The following is a 22006-nucleotide window of genomic DNA, read 5'->3' as shown; positions in this document are numbered from 1 at the left end:
TCCACTATAAAAGATAACTACAGACCAATATCTCTGATGAGCATGGATGCAAAACTTCTCAACAAAATACTAACAAATCAAATCCAACAGTACATTAAAAGAACCATTTATATGATCAACTGGGATTTATTCCTGGGCTGCAAGCATGGTTCAATATTAGCAAATCAATCAATGTGATATACCACATTAATAAAATGAATGATAAGAACCATATGATCCCTTCAATAGATACAGAAAAAGCATTTACAGAGTACATCATTAATTCATGATAAAAACTCTCAACAAAGTAGGGACAGAGGGAACTTGCTTCAAAATATTAAAGGTCATACAGGAAAATCACACAGCTAATACCATCCTCGATGAGGGAAAATGGAGAATTTGCCTTCTATGGTTAGGAATAAGACAGGGATGTCCACTCCAACCATTGTTATTTGACATAGTACTTGAAGTCCTGTCCTCAGCAATCAAACAACAAAAAGAAATAAAAGGCATTCAAATCAGCAAGGAAGTCAAACTTTCACTACTTGAAGACAACATGATACTCTAGGTAGAAAACACAAGACACCACCAAAAAGTTGCTAGAAACTGATACATGGATTCAACAAAATCAAGGATAGAAAATCAACATAGAGAAATCTGTTCCGTTGCTATACACAAATAATGAAGCAGCAGAAAGAGAAGTCAATGAATCGACTCCATTTATAATTATACCAAAAATAATAAGATACGTAGGAATAAACTTAACCAAAGGGGTAAAAGATGTTCTCTGAAAACCAAAGAACACTTATGAAAGATATATTGAAGAGGACACAAAGAAATGGAAAAACATTCCATGCTCATGGACTGGAAGAACACATACTGTTAAAATATGTTACCCAAAGCACTCTACACATTCAGTGAAAACTCTATCAAAATACCACCAACACTTTTCACAAGGTAGAACAATCCTAAAAATTGTATTTGGAATAGCCAAAGCAACCTGGAATATCTTGAAAAAGAAAAGCAGATCTCAAGGCATCACAATTCCAGACTTTCAAGTTTTATTACAAAGCTGTAGTGATCAAAACAGTATGGTACTAGCACAAAAACATAGATCAATAAAACATGATAGAAAACCTAGAAATGGACCCACAACAGGACTCCTGGGTGGCTCAGTCACTTAAGCATCTGACATCAGCTCAGATCATGATCTCATGGGTCAAGAGTTCCAACCCCTCACAGGCTCTGTGCTGACAGCTCAAAGCCTGAAACCTGCATCCAGAGTCCCCCACACTCTCTGCTCCCACTCACATTCTGTCCCTCTCTCTCTCAAACATAAACAGTAAAAAAAAGAAATTAAAAAAAAAGAAATGGACACACAACTATATGGTTAACAAATCTTCAACAAAGCAGGAGAGAATATCCAGTGGAACAAGTCTCTTCAACAAATGGTACTAAGAAAACTGGAAAGCAGCAGGCAGAAGAATGAAACTGGACCACTTTCATATAGCATACACAAACCTAAATTCAAAATGGTTGAAAAACCTATGTGTGAGACAGGAGACCATCACAATCCTAGAGGAGAAACAGGCAGCAACCTCTTTGACATAGCCTATAGAAACTTCTTATTATATATGTCCCCTAAGACAATGGAAACAAAAGTAAATATAAACTATTGGGACTTCATCAAGATAAAAGTCTTCTGCACAGAAAAGGAAACAACGAACAAAACTAAAAGGCAACCTACAGAGTGGGAAAAGAGATTAGAAAATGACATGTTTGATAAAGGACTATTATCCAAAATGTAGAAAGAACTCAAAGTTATCAAAGACAAATTATCCAGTTAAAAATGGGTAGAAGACATGAATAGATATTTTTCCGAAAAAGATTTAGAGATGGCTAACAGACACATGAAAACAGCTCAACATCACTCATCATCAGGGAAATACAAATCAAAACTACAATGAGATATCATCTCACACCTGTCAGAAGGGCTAAAATTAACAGCACAGGCAACAAGTATAGGTGAGGATATAGAGTAAAGAGAACCTCTTACACTGTTGGTGGGACTGCAAACTGGCTCAATCACTCTGGAAAACAGTATGGAGTTTCTTCTTTTATTTTAATGTTTATTTATTTTTGAGAGAGAGTACAAACAGGGGAGGTACAGACAGACAAGGGGACAGATGATCTGAAGTGGACTGTGGGCTGACAGTAGAGCACAATATGAGGCTTAAACTCAAGAACCATGAAATCATGACCTGCGTTGAAGTTGAATGCCCAACCTACTGAGCCACCCAGGCACCCCAAGTTCTTCTAAAAGTTAAAAATAGTTCTATTAGATGGTTATGGGAAGCGATGGATGAACAGACCAGGCACAGGTGGCTGGTCCCTGAGAGGCCTGGAATCATACACCCCTCCCCACCCCTACCCCAGAAAAAGAGAAAGAACAGGATTCAAGGCAACTTCAAAGGCCCAGAGAGGCCTGAGCACCCCATGAGATTTCCTTGGAAAAAAAACAGGGCCTTAGGATGAGTGGGGGGACCCAATGGGGTATGGAAGAGGAGGTTGGGGCCTGGGCAAAAGTCTCCCTCTCCCCCTGAAGCTCCTCCAGTACAGGCAGAAGCAGTAAAGCCAGACCACCAAGGGGGCTGGGGCTTCATACAGGGCCAGGAGGGATGACTGGGGCTGGCAAGGGGGAGACCCATCTCCACTTTGGTGAGGGTGAGGGATGGGGAGTGGTGGTGGGAGAGACAAGGTACATCAGAAGGTCCATCCATCTTTCCAAAGGTCTGCCTGCCTCCAGGGCCAGGGGCCAGGGCTCGATTTTTACATTCCTTTTTGTTGGCGAGATTCTACTCCCAGAACAGATGGTCAGTCTTGTCAACATCTGTGAAGCAGGACTTGAGGCTGTAGCTGCTGTAAGCCAGCTTACCCTTGGGTGCCTCCTCCACAGATCCGGAACTTGTACTCCTCTGCCTGGGTCCATAGTTTCCCACCAGGTAGTTGGTCTTGTCAGTCTGATGGCTTCCCTCTATGGGTGCTGGATGTACTTCATGCTGTACAAAATTTCCCAGTTCATATGGAAATAATGCCCTACTTCCACACAAAGGACTGTTTATTGAAATTCTCCAGGTCACCTGGTCCAGGTCCATGTCCAGGTCCAGGGAATCTAAGGCCAGGGTACACACCAAGGTCAGGCGGGTCACAACAACATTGGGGATGGTGGAATCAGCAGACATAGCTACATCCTTGTCCAGATCCTGGATCTCCTGAATGCTCTTCTGGGCCTCTGGCATATAATTGACCCAGGGCTCATCCTCATTCTCAACTGCAATTTGCACTGACTGCTTCGCTGTGGGCTCCTGCTCTGCCATGCTCACCTCTAGCTGATCTGGGACACTGGAGTCTCCATTGGCCACTATTCTGCTCTCTTCCTTCAGGAGTAGTTAGTAAGTTCTTAGTTGAACATGTAATTGTCTTAATTATTGAGTTATTCTGCTTTTTGTCTAGTATGGTATATAAACATTTTGTCTTAGTCTGCTAAGGCTGCCATAACAAAATATCATAGACTGGGTGTCTTAACAACAGAAATGTATTTTCTGGCACTTCTGAAAGCTGGAAGTCTACCATTAGGTATCAGTGTGGTGCATTTTTACTCTCCCCACCCCCCCCGCCCCAAATCCCATGTCCAATAGATGCTACTTGGAAAACACATAAAGTAGTTATTCTGGGTCAAGATTTAGGTAGGTAGTATACAACCCTTAAGGTTTCTCTGCCCTCTTCAGGATAATTCAGCATAATTCATTTTAATGACCTCTTCACATGTCTTCCAAGAATAGGAAGTTGCTACTGACACTATTTTAGCTACATGAAGTAAATGAGGTATAACAAAGACTGTTGTGCCTTAAGTCAGCTTCTCCACAAGAATGTGATTGCATCAGAGAGGAATCGCTTACTTACAGCATGTGGGGACAATAATAAATATCTTAACAGCAGAAAAAGCTGACTTGCTCTTCATCTTAGGACAATAGTATTTGAACCTATTGCCTCTAAGTAACACAATATTTAGAACTGACTCATATTGACTTTATGTTGATTTTTTCCATAGCATAGCATTTTACCAAAAATAAAAGAATTGTCATTGTAGCATCTGAAAAATTCTCATCTAATTTTAGAGCAATGCATTCTACAATAAATATTGTTTAGCTTTAAATTCTGTAAGAGATTTCAAATAGTAAGAGAAGTAAGTTAAAAAAAATCCCCGGGAATACAGGACCACATGTTCATATCAAACCATTCATATAACATATATTTAAGTTTTGTGGTTAGGAGGACAAAGAAGGAAAAAGATCTTTTCTATACTTAACATGTGAGAATACCACATATAAATTGCTAATGAATACCACATATAAAGAGATGAAAGCAACTTTATCATATCCTATAATTTGGGAAATCTCTAAATACTTCCTCATATATTTCCACTTTTGTAATATTCTATTTCAGTGCCTTTTTTCTAACCCCAAACAATTCCTATATTTATAAACTCTGAAATCATTAAAAATGCTTGTTGAATATGTATGTGTATGCATAATTATTGTTTCTAAATTGTTAATGCCTTTCTCTTGTGTCTCTGCCTAATTCATGTATGTGTAAATATGCATGTAAATACTTAAATTATTGATTTTAATGGTAGTCAATTTAACAATACTAAATATAAAGATGTTACTTTTATTCCACATAATTTTTATAAATAAGTTTTCACTAATATAATATAGAAGCATATTACTAAATCTATTAACCACAGCCACTTATCATCATTATCTGAGAATATCTAAGATTAGGAATAAAAGAAAGAAAAAAAGTGTATTTCTTTCACTATATATGTACATGCATGCACATGTTTATCTATTTTTACTATAATGAAGAAAATTAAAGGTATTCCTTTAATTTTTTCCTATATAATGTATATAATCATATAATTCAGCAATCCCACTTTTAGATATATAACTGAAGGAAGTGAAATCACTCTTGAAGAATATCTCACTCCTATATTTATTGCAGCATTTTTCACAATAGTCAAGAAATGGAAACAACCTGTTTATCTAAGTATGAATGGATAAAGAAAATGTGTGTGTGTGTGTGTGTGTGTGTGTGTGTGTGTTTGTAATATTATTGAGTCATGAGAAAGATGAAGAAAATTCTTCCATTTGTGACAACACAGAATGATCCTGAGGATATTATGCTAAGTGAGATAAATCTGACAGAAAAAGGCAAATACTGCATAGTGTCAGTTAAGTGTGAAATCTCAAAAAGGCAAACTTGTAAAAACAGAGCAAAATGGTTTCCAGGAGCTTGGGGGTGGAAGACTAGGAGAAATGTTGTTTCAGGATACAAACTCTCAAGTAGTAGATTAATCCTGGAGATCTAAGGTATAGTACAGTGACTATAGACAATAGTATTGTATTCTCGTTACCAAACTTGCTAGACATTAGCTCTGAATGATTCTCACTAAAAAATGATGATTGTGTGCTATGATAGAGTGCTAATGCTACAACCACAGTTGTGTTACAACATATAAAGAAATCAAATCAAATGTTATACAAGGTTTATTCAGATATGTTTCAGTAAAAGGAAAAAAATTGTTTTTATTCTAAAATATGAAGGTAACAGGAAATTAATTTTCTAATTTAAAATATCTCCAAATAGTATATGGTTTTAAATTATATGCACTTATTATATATTTTTACTCATGCTTATATCTGTATATGTATACCACATCATATTGCTTAATATAGGTCAAACACTACTTTCAAAAAATCAGTACTTTACATTTGACTTTCATAAAACATTGTTGATCATATGTATTACACAAACTATAATAACTTTCATTATTCTGTCACTAGTGTAGTTTCTACGACATGATCAATTTAGTTTCTTTTATGATATTTGTATGCTTAGTGTTAAAAAGAACTGTTAGCAGAAATATGTTATTTTACACATTAGATATTGAATAATGAATAATGATTAAAGGTAGATTTTGAATAATGTTAGTAAACACCTACAAGATAAGTTACAAAATGATAGTCTGTTAGTAATCCCAAACTGCAGACAGAAGGAAAAGAACTAACTGTGTGTAGCACTGCATGTACAAATGCAAAATAAAAATCCAGGAAAGAGGTTTATTTTCTATTAGGGTTTAATGTGTACTGGTTATTATTTTACAAAGAAATCTCATCACTAACATAAAGCAGTATTTTTTTTTAAAGTCTCCTGGCTATTGAGGACTTGTAGCTAACACTTTAGAGAGAGTATCAGTATCTATTCAGTGTAAAATGGTTATTGCGTTCAAAGCTTTAAAGAATTAATACCGTCCTTAAATTCAAGAGCACAGTTTTAGCGTCATCAGCTTTATCAAAGTATAGTCTGACAATGAATGATTTTTCTTGTTCTTTTGTTATTTATTTTGTTATTGAGCTGTGGAGTCAACATATTTTCTTCTGAATTATCAAAATAGAGTATATCTATATTTATAGTGAATGAGTAATCAATAATAATTTTTTAACTGGCACAATATTCTAAAACATTTTCACAGCTTATCTTTTTTCTGAGTGGATACAGCAATTGAATCTTTATTGAAATTAGAAATAGATGAAATCATCATAAAAAAAGAATAAAATATTAGAACGGTGCTCACTTTGTTCCCAAATTCCAATACAGAGTCCCACCTCTACAGGACAGCATGCAGTGTCACACTTCACACATCCACACTTTGTGGAAGTAGTTTGCAAATTGTGTCCAGGCTGTTCCAAGAAGCCAGCTCCCTCTGAGTCCTTTGTGGGAGAAAGATTGTAAGGGAGGACTAGACAGGTGACATGGGATCATGCCACCTCTTTTTTGGAGTAGGTCTGTTTTCATCTGTGTTAAATATTAGATTTCTCAGTAAATTTTCTTTAAATAAAATGTTCTCTGGTTAAAACACTTTAAAGTTGGAAAAATAATGCCACTATAGTATGCATTTAGTTGTAACTTTTTATTTATTTATTTATTTATTTATTTATTTATTTATTTATTTATTTATTTATTTTGAGAGGGAGAGGCAGAGAGGGAGAGGGAGAGAAAGAGAATCCTAAGCAGGCTCCATGCTGCCAGCACAGAGCCCAACACAGGGCTTAATCTCATGAATCATGAGATTTTGATCTGAGTCAAAATCAAGAGTCGGATACTTAACTGACTAAACCACCCAGGCACCCCTGATTTTACTTTTAACTTTAAATAAAAGGTGACTTTCCCCCTTACAGTACAATTACTTTATAGTTTCAAGAATTTTCTTAAAATCATGGGGAATACAATACCTAGGGTGTTGGGGAATAAGCTTTAGGCATACAGATGTATGGTGTCACACACAAACACACACACACGCACACACACACTAGCTGAGAAAAGAAATTAAGTCCATTCATGGCAGCACAGTACGAATCTTCCTTAAGAAGGTCAAAAGTTTTTCATGCTAACCTGAACCATTTCTGCTACATCCCTCAAAGAGATATCTGTTTCTATCTCCTTTATATAAATAATTACCTAATAAAAACTGACTTTTTGTGTCCTCCATAATATAACTCCAAACATCTGCGCTATTTTCTATTTTTTAATTTTCTAAAATTTTATCCTTAGTATTACATATCTAGGTAGTTCTCCTGAATGCTCATGTACTCTACTTGAGATGTTTATATATGACCGAATAATTTGTGCCATAGAGAAACCAGGAAAAAAAAAAAAAGGAAACTAATACTGATGCCACCATTTAGTACTAGGGTAAACTGCATATTTTCTGCTTCAGTATGTCCAGCAATTGCACGAAAAATCATTAATTCATGTATCCCTAAGAAAGAAAAATAAACATTACCAATTAAACTATGGCATGCTACCTATGGTAGGACAGATTCTAAGTTTAGAGATGTCATAATGTTAAACATATATACTTAGAACAAATGTAGAAATCGGTCATTTGATTTCTACAAAAACACCACATGGAATGAATTTTTAGTTCCATTCCTCAAATGGTGAAATTTAGTATAGAACTCTAAGGAACAACCATAAGAGCACACAACCCATATAGCACAGAGTTCAAATCGAATTTGTCTGGCTCTATGGACCATCTTCTCCCTACAGATTTCCACTTCTTATGAGTTCACTGTAACTTGTAATGTAATATAATGATGATGTCCCACTGCTGTTTCACTTCTAGAATTGCATCTCATGACTCATTTAATAGCCTGTTTGCCATAATCTATAAAGAGATCCTGGTGTAACCAAATAATAGATTTTAACATACCCTTAACTCATGACTGCTAAGAAAAAGATACTGCTTCTATACTCCTAAATCTCAATAAATGTTTTTGAAATGTTCCATCTCATGATATTTATGGCAGATACAGTACTTTGTACTCAATAGCTTTACAATGTTTTGCTCATTTGATAAACTGTCAGAGCAACTGTGGGACTGAACAAACAAAGCTGTTTTTACCAATAAACCACAAAATTCAATGTAACATGATGGTGGCTATGGCTATCCACGTAATGAGTTTTAGTGAATTAATGAATCAGTGAATTAGTCAAGTCACTAAAACCTCATAGTGTACAGTTAATATCTTATACACTTAAACAGGTGGTAATATTAATGTATGCAAATATTTATTGAATGCTTCTTGTAAACCAAGAGCTTATTTAAGGGACTTTTTGTTGCTATTTCATTTATATCTCATGACAAACATGAGAAAATCCTTGTTACTATGCCAATTTTTTAGATGACAAAATAAAGGGTCAACAAATAATTCATTTACACAGTTAAAACTGGAACACAGAAAATATAGCAGTGTCACAGTTGAAGCCTTTAACCTACCGATAGATAGATGATAGATAGATAGATAGATAGATAGATAGATAGATAGACATATATATATAGACATATATATATATATACATATATATATATATACATATATATGTCTTTCCAAAAGAGGAAGGAGAAATGGGTTGGAATTCTAGAGACCAGCACTGAATTTCAGTTTACAAACTGAGTTCTGGAGCTTAATTAAATCACTTTACCTGACTCAGAGTGGCCTTTGTGAAAGATTTGACTTTCTCTGATTATTCCAGCTTCACTTATACCTTAAAATGAGTTTTCCTTTGCCTGTATGTCCTCCTCTCCTGCCCAATCCAAATTTGTTGGTCTGAGTTTTCCTACTGACTCTTCATGAACATGTTACTTTCAGTTCCAAGATCTCAAATCCTAATATTCATGGAGAGTGTGGTGTTCTTACATGGAGGTGTGTGTGTGTGTGTGTGTGTTCTTACTGTTCATATCTTACTGTTATACTCCACAGCACCCTGTACATACACCTTTTAGTGCCTTGTTAATTCAAGATATTCCTCAAAGTCTCTGAACTTCTTTAAATGTTATCTCATTCCTAATACATAAACAAAAAGCCTAGACTCACATACACAAATCAAATGAATGCTAAATGGAAGAAATAAGAAATGAATGAATGGACATCAATTTCCTCATTTATATAATAAAGAATTTGGTTTCATTGAATGTAAGATTCTTCCTAGCCCTAAAACCAATAACTTCTGCCTCTATTGATATATTAAAGCATTTAGTCGATACTGATTATTGATCTTTTTTAACCTCCATCTCCATTATACACTTTTGTTGTTTTCTTACTTGCCCAAACTGGGAGAGATTCTGGCTGTACCGAAGGATGTACTGCTTTTCATTTGTCAGATTCTCTTGCAAATAAGTAGGCCCTGTGACTAATATCTTGCCACGAAAACTCTGGGGAAAGAATTTTATTACTTTCAGGCCTGGCACTTAAAATATTCTGAAGAGCCGAACAGATCTCTTTGGCTCTCCAGTCACCCTGAAGTAGGGAATCACCAGCAGTATGGCTTAGAAGCCCTAGGGAACAATGGAGTAACAACATGAAAGACTGCTGGCTCCCTAAGTCGCTGCTTACATAAGAGTGACCCAGGAAAGCCATATGCCTTGTATCAGGCTGTGTAATTAAGCACGAAGTCTTTCTTAGGTAAGCCAAGAGAAGTTTTTCTATTTTTTTTTTTTTTTGGAATATAGGATTAATTACTCTAATTCAGAAACAAACAAATGTCTTCAATTCCTACTGTCATTTGGTTCTCTTTCTTCTTTTCCCCCCCTTTTTCTGTTTTAGGCTAAAAAGAAGAAAGTGTGTAGAATTGATTCATGGTATCTTCAGCTGAATTTTTTCTGTCAGCCTTTCTGAGTTATAAACCTGTGTAATGTTGGACACAGTAGAGCCATTATTAATGGCAGAGTACAAACAGGAAAGTTTCAGACTGACAACGGATCCTTTAATAATCAATTAAGATCGAACATATATATGAGGCACTTTGTAGACATGCCAAATGAGCAAAAAAATTAGCATTTAAGATCTTTATGTCTCAATGGGAGTTATATAAATGTATATCTACACACATTTCTTTTCTTTCCCTGTAATTTCCATTTTGTTTTGTTTTGAATAGATGATATAATACTTAGAAGAGAATATGGACTGCATGAAGAGACCACACTATATGGAAGTCACTTATAATGTATTATCTCTAAGAGCAAATATCCTACAAAGTTTGATATATTTTATCTTACAGTTTAAGATTTAACTTCCTAAACTCTAATAAGAAATCCCTCAAGGAGAGAGAAAAAAATGTATGTTCATTATTATAATTTCCCAAAAGAGTCTTTAAAACCAGGGTTACCTTAGGTGAAGTATATTTTAAATCATTTGCTAAAATATTTAATGTTGACTCCTAAGTATCTAAAATATTTCATTGAATTGAATTTATAAGAATTTTCCTTCCAATGTTTCCTTTCAGATAGGATTATAATAAAAGAAGAAAGCTATGCCATACTTATTTAATTCTTTAGTAATCTCAATAAATAATAATATTAATATCTAATTTCTGATCTCAAATTTCTATATTCTCTTATATGCTTCCTGACATTTCACAGGCCTCTTGATTTGTCTGTTACAATGTATAAAGACTGAAAATAAGGAAGAAAGAAATAGAGAGAAAGGGTGAGAAAGGGAGGGAGAAATGAAGGAAGGATGGAGGAATGTAGAAAAAACTATCCTTTTTGTGACTTATGTATAGGACAGATTTGGAAAGCCATTTCCCACTCAGAAAAAGCAAATGAAAGAGGAAAACCCACAGGTTTAATAGAGTGGTTAAATTTGAAAACATATAAAATCTTGGAAGAAATTAAAAATGACCACTGGACATACATTATATGGTGGGACATTTTGCCTTGGCCATGGAGATCACTGTCTGAACATGAACTGAATCAGTTACACTTTTAAAACATTAAATTCAGCAAAGGGATAATAAGTGAAACATAGCTCAAAAAGAAAAATAAATATTACCTAAGAATGAAAAAAATCTAAGTAATATTACCCTAAGTAAAAATATAAAAGCCTGAAAGCAATATTACTTTACTTTGTATTTATTCTTTTTGTTTTAAAAATTGCAACACTGATCATGCTGTCCAATCTTTGGAAACTAGGAAAAATTAGATTAATAAATCTTGAAAACAATTACAGTATTATGGGTAGTGTAAATGGCCTGTCCCAAAAAGGCCATTTAAGTAACTTCCCTAATTATTAAGATCTTATTTTTTTAAGTTTATTTATTTTGGGAGAGAGAGAGAGAAGCAAACGGGCAGAGAGAGAGAAAGACTTCCAAGCAGGTTCTGTGCTGTCAGCACAGAGCCCTTTGGGGGCTTGTCCCATGAACCCTGAATCCCATGAATCCCATGACCTGAGCTGAAATCAATAGTTGGATGCATAACTGACTGAGCCACCCAGGAGCCCCAAAATGGACAGTAGACACAAAGGTCTATACTCAAATAAGAAACCCACCCCAACTTTTTTTTCCAAATAACTTAGTGGCATTTACTTATACTTTTTAAAAATATGATTATGAGTCCACACGAATCTGCTAATTAGTGCCCATACTTGGAATGAAGCATAGTTCTGAAGCCCAATCTCAGCACGTCACTGCTCTTCTCACTCTATTGCTCTGACCCTTGGGATGTGTAACTTTCCCTGAAGAGCAGCCATTTGAGTTGCCTAACATCTAAAATACACTTTAAAAAATCCTGTTTGGGGCTAAATTGTGTCTCCTCAAAGTTCATATGTTGACTTAAGGCATAACATGTAGTACCTCAGACGGTAACTATATTTGAAGTTAAGGTCTTTAAAGACACGATTAAAGTACAATGACGTTGTGTTTTGCTTTGTTTTACAGTGAGCCTTAATCCGGTATGACTGGTATCTGTATAAGAAGGCAGCAATCTGGGCATGCGCAAAGAGAAACGACACCAGTGCGCACTGGGATGACCATGTGAAGCCACAGCATGAAGGTGGCCATGTGCAAGCCAAGAAGGGAAGCCCCAGAAGAAACCAACTCTACCAATCCCTTGATCTTGGACCTCCAACCTTCAGAACCGTGAAAAATGAAATCTTTGTTTTTTAAGGCCCACAGGCTGTGGTATTTTGTTGTGGAAGCTTGAGCAGGCTAATATAGATCCCAAGACTTCTGTCCTAATAGTTATTAAGTATTGTAGAGAAAATGTACAATTTTATCTCACTTGCTGGGAAGGACTGGTGTGAAAATTTTTCTGAGATACCGATTATTAAAAACTTAGGGAACATTTATGAGATGATTATTTAAAAATTAGGGATTAATATCATATTAATAGCTATGAACATGTATTTTCTAAATGTTCACATTTTAATTGATCCATTATATAGTTTTCAAATTAAGAGAGTACAGTAGATTAGAACACTGTTTAAAGATATCATTGTTCTTCTCACCTTCCTAGAAGTGTGTTTCCCTGTCCTGTTATGTTGGTTTGGCCACATGGCTTGCTTGAATTATCCAGGGGATACTAACAAATGTGGTTCAATTTAAGGTTCAAACTATGTTTGTCAGTGGGGCCGTTGTGACTCTATCCTGGCCCTGGGAAAAGTTAGCCCTTCAACTTGGGACTCAGAATGTCCTCCCATAGAGCAGACCTGAGACTAACACAGATGTAGGAGCCAAGGCCAGTTGCCCCCCAGCATAAACCAGGACTCCAAGGTAAGTCTAGCCAAGATGACCTGATCCACACGTGAACTGCAGATGTATGAAAAAGAACAAATGACAGCTGTTATAAGTCACTTGGTTTGGCGGTGTTCTGCCATCCAGCATTAGTGAACCATAATTGATGTGGAAAGCATGATTACAATCAATAAAACAAAGCAAAGTGATTACAGTGTAGGCAGAACTTTTCAATAATTTTCAGTAGAATATTTAGGAAATCTGTATTCATATTGAAAATGTAAAATATTATTGCTTATTTTCAATACCAGAAATAGAAGCTAATGCTAAAACTCTACCATTTCTTAGCACTTATTATGTTCTAGGCACAGGGATAATCTCTGATCATTTTATTTCATCTCAATAATGACCCCAAGGTTAAGTATAATGATTACCATATCTTACATATATTAGTGATTTTCACAGGATCATACAGCTAGTATGGTGTGGAGTTGGAATTTAAATCCAGACAATCAGCTTCTAGTGTTTCTAGGGCTCTTTTTTTGTTGTTTTTTGTTTGTTTTTAAGCTGTAGTAAAACAAAACCTCAAACAATTGATTTAAGATGTAGAATTGTTCCTCTGTATTGAAATTTTTAGTAAAAGTTTAAAGATGTATGCAATTTGAAGAGAAATCAGAGTATACTGGGCTCTTAATTTTTATAGCATATCCAGATATCATAAATTCTCTATTTGATGATTTTATAAATTTAATTGTCACTCTAATATATAATATTATGTATATGAAGATGTCTTCTACAGGGACGCCTGGGTGGCTCAGATGGTTGAGCATCCGATTCTTGATTTTAGCTCAGGTCATGATCCCAGGGTTGTGGGATCAGGCCTTATGTGGGCTCAGCATCGATCCTGCTTTATATTCTCTCCCTCTCTCCTTTTGACCCTCTTCCCCACTCATGCTCTCTCATTCTCTAAAACAATGACAACAACAAACAAAGATGTCTTCTGCATACTATATAAAGATTATGCTTTCATTACATATCCTACCTTATATGAAGAATCTTACCTGTTTAAAAAAACTCTTTTCTTCTATGCCTAAGTCTATTATATATAAATATGCATATTAATTTATGCCTAAATAAGTGTGTGTGTGTGTGTGTGTAGATAGAAAGATAAACAGATAGATGTAGATTCTTAGATTCTTACCATTAAACATGGTTTCTTTCACTTTGACATAATAGGAGACAAAAGTGATGGGGAATTGCCAGGCTAAAAAGCTACAAGAAAGCCAGTTGACCTAGCAGAGCTTTGTTTTAATGCTAATATCAAGCTGATGGAAACTGAGTAAAAATATCACTTCTCTTTAGCCTTCTCCATAACTCATAGGTGATCTATTCAAGAGTTATTATGGGACAAAGAAAGATGTGAGGCATGCATGTTAATGAAAATTATCACAGCACTGAAGTCACTTTAAGAAAAAAATGGGTGATTAAAGAACTTTTATAACATTTGAGACAGTCTTTGCAACTAGGTCTAAGAGAATCTAGAATCCTCTCAGGTCATTAGAAAGCATTCTGGGACACTCTGAAATATAATGGTCCTTTTGGACTAGCCCTCTATAAATTCTCCCCACTACCCATTCTTATCCCCTGTCACCTCCAAATTTCCAGGTACATGTAAACAAAATACAGTTTCTAGTGAATTGGCAGAATGTACCAAGGCATACACAGAGATCTTAAAACAGGAACATGAGGAAGAAGTTCTCATACAGAATGCTAACCAAACATTAGCCAATTACAAAGCATCCCTGAAATTAAAGTTGATGCTAAAAGCACCCAAATCAAATTAGTTTATCCTAACAGATCAGACTTGTACATTCAAAGTGAAAGAACTTCGTTTATTTTTATTGATCAGTAGTGTTCACCAGAATCTGAAATCAAATATTGGCTCAGCCTGAATATAAAGGCACTAGCTAATGAATGATTCGAATGTTTCTCATTTCTATCATTTAACTTGCATTACACACATTCATGTTATTCTCTATGATATTGCTCAAAAGGATATAATTTTTTCACAGTTGTATTTTTCCAGCCATGCAACATTATGGCCTCTCAGTAGCTATTGATTTACAGAAATATTTGGATAAACTATATGGTTTTAGGCTATTTCCACACCTCCTTACAAAACATGGTCTAGCATCTCTTTGAATTAAATCATTTTAGCCATGGTTCTTTGAGTTCTAGTTAGAGGCATTCCATACAAATACTAAGCCTCATCATTTATTTTAACACTGGTCAGCTGGCTGTTTTCCCAGATTATTTAGAATTCTTAAAGTATTAAATCTAGAAGTATCGATTTTAAATTTCTATAGATCAGTTGTCTTTTCAACTCTGTGATTCTAAAACTGTCAATACACAGAGTATATTAGTAAGGAACCGCTAAGGCTAAAAATAATATGCAACATTAAATAGGATTAATTGATATAAAAATTGGCAAGGTTTTATGTTAGCTTATAATGGAGTAAATATCAAATGCTTTATATGATATTTTAATTGTGCAGTTATTATCACGTTATTGAACAATCTACCTTTTTACTTTCTCATTTTACTCTTTTGTTTTTTTTGTTTTTTTTTTAATATTTTTATTTATTTCTAGGAGAGAGAGAGACAGCATGAGCAGGGGAGGGTCAGAGAGAGAGGGAGATACAGACTCAGAAACAGGCTCCAGGCTCTGAGCTGGCAGTCAGCACAGAGCCCGACGCGGGGCTCGAACCCACGAACCCGGAGATCATGACCTAAGCAAAAGTCGGACGCTTAACCGACTAAGCCACCCAGGCGCCCCTCATTTTACTCTTTTGAAGTAATTATATATTAAACTACTCAACACTATGGCATTTTGGATTATGTAAAAGAAAAAAGAAACAACATTCATCCTTACGCCATATGTAAAGGAACTAAGATACTACTCAGATACTTGGAATTTCTCCAAAATGTACAGCTCTTCATTAGAGTCAGAAATAGTTAAAACATCTAAAAGGTGCATTTTCTGCTGATCATTGAAAACTCCCTTAGGCTGGCAGAAACTGCTTCTGTGGATCTTGAGTCAGTAGCTGCAGGTGTACGTCACAGAGTTCAACAGCCATTCTTCCCTTATTTTCAGGTAAACTCTAGCACATTTGTGCATATTCATAGGCTGTAATGCATTTCTCATTCGCTTACCATTTTTGGTCTCTGAGATTTTTTTTTAGTATATAAAAGGAACAGCATGACTCCATCTTAAAAATTGAAATATTCACTGATCTATGGTTATTCCTGTAATATCACAAGTGTTGGTGAATAATTCAAATTAAATAGTTTCCTATATATTCCATTCTAAAAGGAACTTCATTTACTTTCTTTCAATGGTTTCCTCCTGTGCTGTTCTCACCCTGCATTATTCATATGCAACCTCACAAATTGCTTTGAGTTCGAGCAGTGCTGATATAAATCATAAGGCTATTTTCTCTGGAGGACTTCAGCCTTAAGCTCTACAACTTGTTTTAAAATGTAAACTGTGTTCAATTAAGGTGATTTGTTTGCCTCAAAAAAATTAACTATCTTATATTGCCATTTGCAAGGAGAGACGACTGAAGTTACATTCCTGGGTTTCAATAATTTTAGAAGTAATTTACTTTCTCTCTCTGGTTGTATCCTTCCTTGCATCTAGTTTATCCTGTCCATTTATTTGTAGCTAGGTCATATTCTTCAGGATATAAATATATCTATCAAAGTTTCTTTTCCCAACTGTTTCGCATTTTGACTTTTGACTAGTTGCTCTGCAAACAAACTAAAATAATGTGTTCTTCTCTGCCATCAGGTCCTTCACTGAAGGAGAAAAACAGAGAGAGGGGAAAAAATAGAAATGAAAGCAAACTGAGAAATTAGACTCAGGGTGGAGTACTGCTATCAAAGTAGTATTTTAAGAGTGACATCACTGAAAATGATAGAATAGGAAATCCTATCCATCTTTCCCCAAAGGTGAAAGGGAACGCATGAAGTGGGAGATAATATTTGCAAATCATATATCTAATAAGGTGTTAATATTCAAAATATGTAAGGAACCTATACAACTTAATTGCAAGCAAACCAATATGATTAAAAAATGGGGAGAGGACCTGAATATACATTTTTTCCAAAAAAGACATACAAATGGCCAACAGACATATGAAAAAGTATTCAACATTACTTAATCCCCAGGGAAATGTAAGTCAAAAACACAATGAGGTATCATCTCACACCTGTTAGAATGGTTCTCATCCAACAGACAAAAGAAATGGAGAGAAGGGAATCCTTGAGCACCCTTGGTAGGGATAAAAATTGGTGTAGCCACCATGGAAATCAGAACTGGGATTCCTCAAAAATTTAAAAATCAGTAGCTGCATTTCTCATGAAAATTGGTAGAACTAGAAAAAGCAATATGGACCTTATTCTCAATGAAATGTGTTTGAGTCTCCGTTCATCTGGCACCGTTCTCAATGACCAGTGCAAAACATTTGTTTCACCTAACTTGAAGCATTGCCAGGACTGGGATGAATTCCCTAGTGGCTTTTGCCAGGAGCATTTAAACTAACACATATTGGTTACTGCAGTCTAGGGCAAAGAACAACACTGAGAATAAGCTTGGATTACACTTAAGACTCAATCTTAACTAATGGGCCAAAGGAGATCAGAAAATTCATTCAGATAAATAAGAACAAAAATACTATACACCAAAACTTTTGAGATGCAAGAAAGTGTTCATTTGGGGATGTAAAGCTATAAATATTTATACTGGGAAGAAACAGAAAAGGATTTCAAATCAATAACCTAATTGTACATTTTAGGGAACTAAAAAAGAAAGGCAAGGTAAATCCAAAGCTAGCAGAAGAATGAAGACTAACCCCTACCTCATATCACATACAAAAATTATTTTAAAATGAATTCAAGAATAACTGTGAGAGCTATAACTATAAAATGTTTAGAGGAAAATAGAAGTATGTCTTCATGATCTAGAACTTAGTAAAATGTTCTTATATGAGACCAAAGGCACAAGCAGAAAAAGAGAAAAAAAAACAGACAATGAAACTATTATTGAAAACAAAATTGCTCTTCAAATAACACTAAGGAAAGTGAAAAGACATCCCAAAGAATGGGAGAAAATGTTATCAAATCATAAATCTATTAAAGGTCTAATATCCAAAATATATAAAGAAGTCTTACAACTCAATAACAAAAACAAATGCTTAATGTGGATAACTGACTTGAATAGACAGTACCCCAAAGATCTACAAATTGCCAATAAGCACATGAAAGAGGTTCACATCTTAGTCATTAAAGAAAAGCAAATCAAAACCTCAATGAGATACCATTTAACAATGGCCAAGATCGATATAATTTTTTTTAAAGGAACATAAACTTTGGTCAGGATGTGGAGAAACTGTATACTTCTGTATATTGCTTTTGAGTATGTAAAATAGTATAGCCACTGTGGACAACAGTTTAGCATTTTTTTTTCTTAAGTTAAACATAGAATTACCATATGACCCAATAATTCCACTTCTAAGTTTACATTCAAGGAATTGAAAACAAATATTAACATACTTACACAAAAATGTTTAGAATAGCACTATTTGCAATAGTCAAAAAGTGGAAACAACCCAAATATGGACAGATGAATGGGTGGACAAAACATTGTAGATCCATACAATTGAATGTTATTCAGTCATATAATAGAATGAAGTAGATACATGCTGCAATGTCAATGAACTTTGAAAACATTAAAATTGGTGAAAGAAATCAAACCTAAAATTTCACATATTATATAGTTTCATTTACATTAAATATTCTGAGTGGGTAAATTGATAGAGATAGAAAACTGATTAGTAATTGCCAATGGCTGGGAGGGGTGCAGGGGATAGGGAGAGGAAGGAGGAAGAGTAAGTCTGCTTAATTGGTATACGGTGTCTTTGCATGGTGAGAAAAATATCCTGGAACTACATAAAGGTGGTGGCTGCAAACATTGAGAATGTACCCAACAACTCTGAATCATGTACTTTAAAATGGTTAATGGTTGGGGTGACTGGGTGGCTCAGTTGGTTAAGTGTCTGACTCTTGGTTTCTGCTCGAGTCATGATCTCAAGGTTTTGTGAGTTCCAGCCCCATGTTGGGCTCTGCACGGACAGTGTGGAGCCTGCTTGGGGTTTTCTCATTCTCCTTCTCTCTCTATCTCTCCCCCAGTCATGCTGTCTCTGTCTCTCTCAAAATAAATGAATAAACTTATTTTTAAAATGTTTAATGGTTAATTTTATATTGTATTAATTTTATTCAATAAAAGGCAAATAAATAAAAGCAACATTTTATCAATAGCAAATTAAAGACTGGTCTAGGAAGGTCCAGAACTAGTTTGGTTGAGTTCAAATTGTGACTTGGCTGAGGAAATTTGAACAATCACTTTTTACTGATTTATTATGTAAGGGTAGAGGCAGAAAAAGATGATAAAATTAGACATGAAGAGAAGGCTCATTGTTCCACTGAGAATTTAATGGACAATGCTTAAGATATGTTGACTTGGATTCTGGAAAAAATAAAATTAAATAAAATTAAATATTGGTCTAAACTCACACACACACAGGCACACACACACACACACAAATCCAATAGTCTTACACATTTGTTTGATGGAGTCAGTGGTATACTAGCGCCAGCTTAAGAGGGTGAATTGTTATATTTTTTTAATGCAATTTGAAAGGTGGTATTTATAACACAATCATTAAAAATCCAATCCTGTAAGCTTATAGTTAAATAAATTATACTAAAATATTAAATACTCAACTCCTCACTTTTGAATTTTAATGTATTTTATTACTATCTATGTTCTCAAGGTTATACCCATTGTACGAGAATGGTTTAAATGATGTATGATGCTGTGTTACTCCTTTTGTTTTCCTAGTTTTGCACGAAGGATGTCTCTTTGGCCATGGCAGAAGTATTTAAACCATGGAAATAAGCAAATGTTATATATATTTAAATTCATTATAATGTTTTGTTGATTGTTCAGACTAAGAAATGATGAAATATATTAATGATGTAAGCTAAACTTAAAAATATATTCTTTAGGGGCACCTGGGTGGCCCAGTTGGTCAAGCGTCTGAGTTTGGCTCAGGTCATGATCTCATGGTTTGGTTTGTGAGTTTGAGCCCTGCATCTCATTGAGCTCTCTACTAGTCAGCACAGAGCCCCCTTCAGATTCTCTGTCTCCCTCTCTCTACCCCTCCCCCACATACTCTCTCTCTTTCTCTCTCTCTCTCAAATATAAATAAAAACATAAAAAGTATGTTGTTTGCATTTATTACTTTGTGAGTAGCCAAAAAAAAAAAAAAAGAAAGAAAAGAAAGGAAAAAGAAAAGAAAAACACCGCTGACACACCCAAGAAGTATAATCCCAGTATTCAACAACAGTCATCCAATTAAACTAAGCCTTCACTACAGTGGCAAATGAGGGATGTTCCAAGATATGCTTTGTTGATTTACTCTTGTCAGTTTTGCTCATGTAAACACAAATATCAACATTCATATCAGAAATAAACTTATTTATCAAATGCAACCACAGGCCAGCTGTGTATAGAAGAATATGGCAAAGAATCAACAAAAGCATTCTATGATACATTTTTAAAATTTGTTAAATGTTTATTTATTTATGAAAAACAGAGAGATTGAGTACATACAGGGGAGGGGCAGACAGAGAGGGAGACACAGAATCTGAAGCAAGCTCCAGGTTCTGAGCTGTCAGCACAGAGCCCTCAGGCACCACAAGATTACAGCCTGAGCGGAAGTCCAATGCTTAACTGACTGAGCCACCCAGGTGGTCCTCTATGATACTTTCCTAAGTGTATCCATTGGCTAATATGGAATTTACAAGGAAGAGTGTTACATATTTTAGTTTTATTTGTAAACTTAGTTTCACATAGTCTTGATATTGGTAAAATTTATATACACTGTTTTCCCTCGAGGAGCCACTTGTGAAGCATTTGCCAGCAAAACACTTTCTTAAATTTGGAATGCTCTAACTTTCATCTTAGAATTAGTTCCTGTGGGGAGTTAAGAGCTGAGAACTCTCAGTGTTCCCTGAAGGTTTCCTCTGTTAAATTAGAAACTACAACTTTCCTTATGTGGGAATCCTTAGGAACCTTCTCACTTGAGTTTGCTTCTGTACCTAACACTTGACACAATCCGCTGACCCAGGAGACTACACTTCATAGAGAACTCATAGTATGTTATTTGAGGGCAAAATGGCTACATGCATTTTCTGGAATTCTTTTGCACATGAGATTTATGTATTTTCCACCATTTAATTACTCAAGCATTTATATCAGTTTGGACTCATGGATATTTATTTTAAAGTTTACCTTAGAATTTACTACTACTCTATTCACTTTATTGCTCAAATTGATCCAGCTTTGACACTGGGGCTCTTTCAGGTGCCTTTTGTTCCCCTTTGATGGACCCACATCAACAGAGTGGGGGTTTTGTTGCTGTTGGGTATTATCTTGCTTTGTGGCAGTCTAAGATACTCCAGGCTCATCATGTGTATTTTTACTTTTGTCCTGAAACCAGTCATTTTCCCAAAGCATCCTGCTGCCTCTCATTGGAGAATGTTATCAGAAATGAAGTGCTGGCCTCTAGGCGTGGCTTCCAGCCCCTCTCAGGTGACAGAACAAGGGGGTACATGTGCAGGTACTGCCTGTGTACCTGCACACATGTGTAAACATTTCCATACACAACCATCTATGTGTATACTAGATTACACATGGTTTCCTTTTGATACCTCCAACTCTATTTCATCATTCTAGCCTCTTCTCATTTCTTATCTGTAAACTCCACAG

At 35.3% G+C, this 22006-nt stretch overlaps 1 pseudogene; it reads right to left on the bottom strand.

Annotated features, from left to right (window-relative positions):
• Nucleotides 1–2435: 2435 nt before the first annotated feature.
• LOC144239529 (rho GDP-dissociation inhibitor 1 pseudogene) lies at nt 2436–3356 on the bottom strand (annotated as a pseudogene).
• Between the last annotated feature and the right edge of the window lie 18650 nt (nt 3357–22006).

The sequence above is a fragment of the Crocuta crocuta genome, unplaced genomic scaffold (genome assembly GCF_008692635.1).
Source record: "Crocuta crocuta isolate KB4526 unplaced genomic scaffold, BGI_CrCroc_1.0 scaffold790, whole genome shotgun sequence".
Classification (NCBI taxonomy): Eukaryota; Metazoa; Chordata; class Mammalia; order Carnivora; family Hyaenidae; genus Crocuta; species Crocuta crocuta.
Note: the sequence above shows the minus strand (reverse complement) of the source record. Positions and strands in the feature narration are given on the sequence as shown.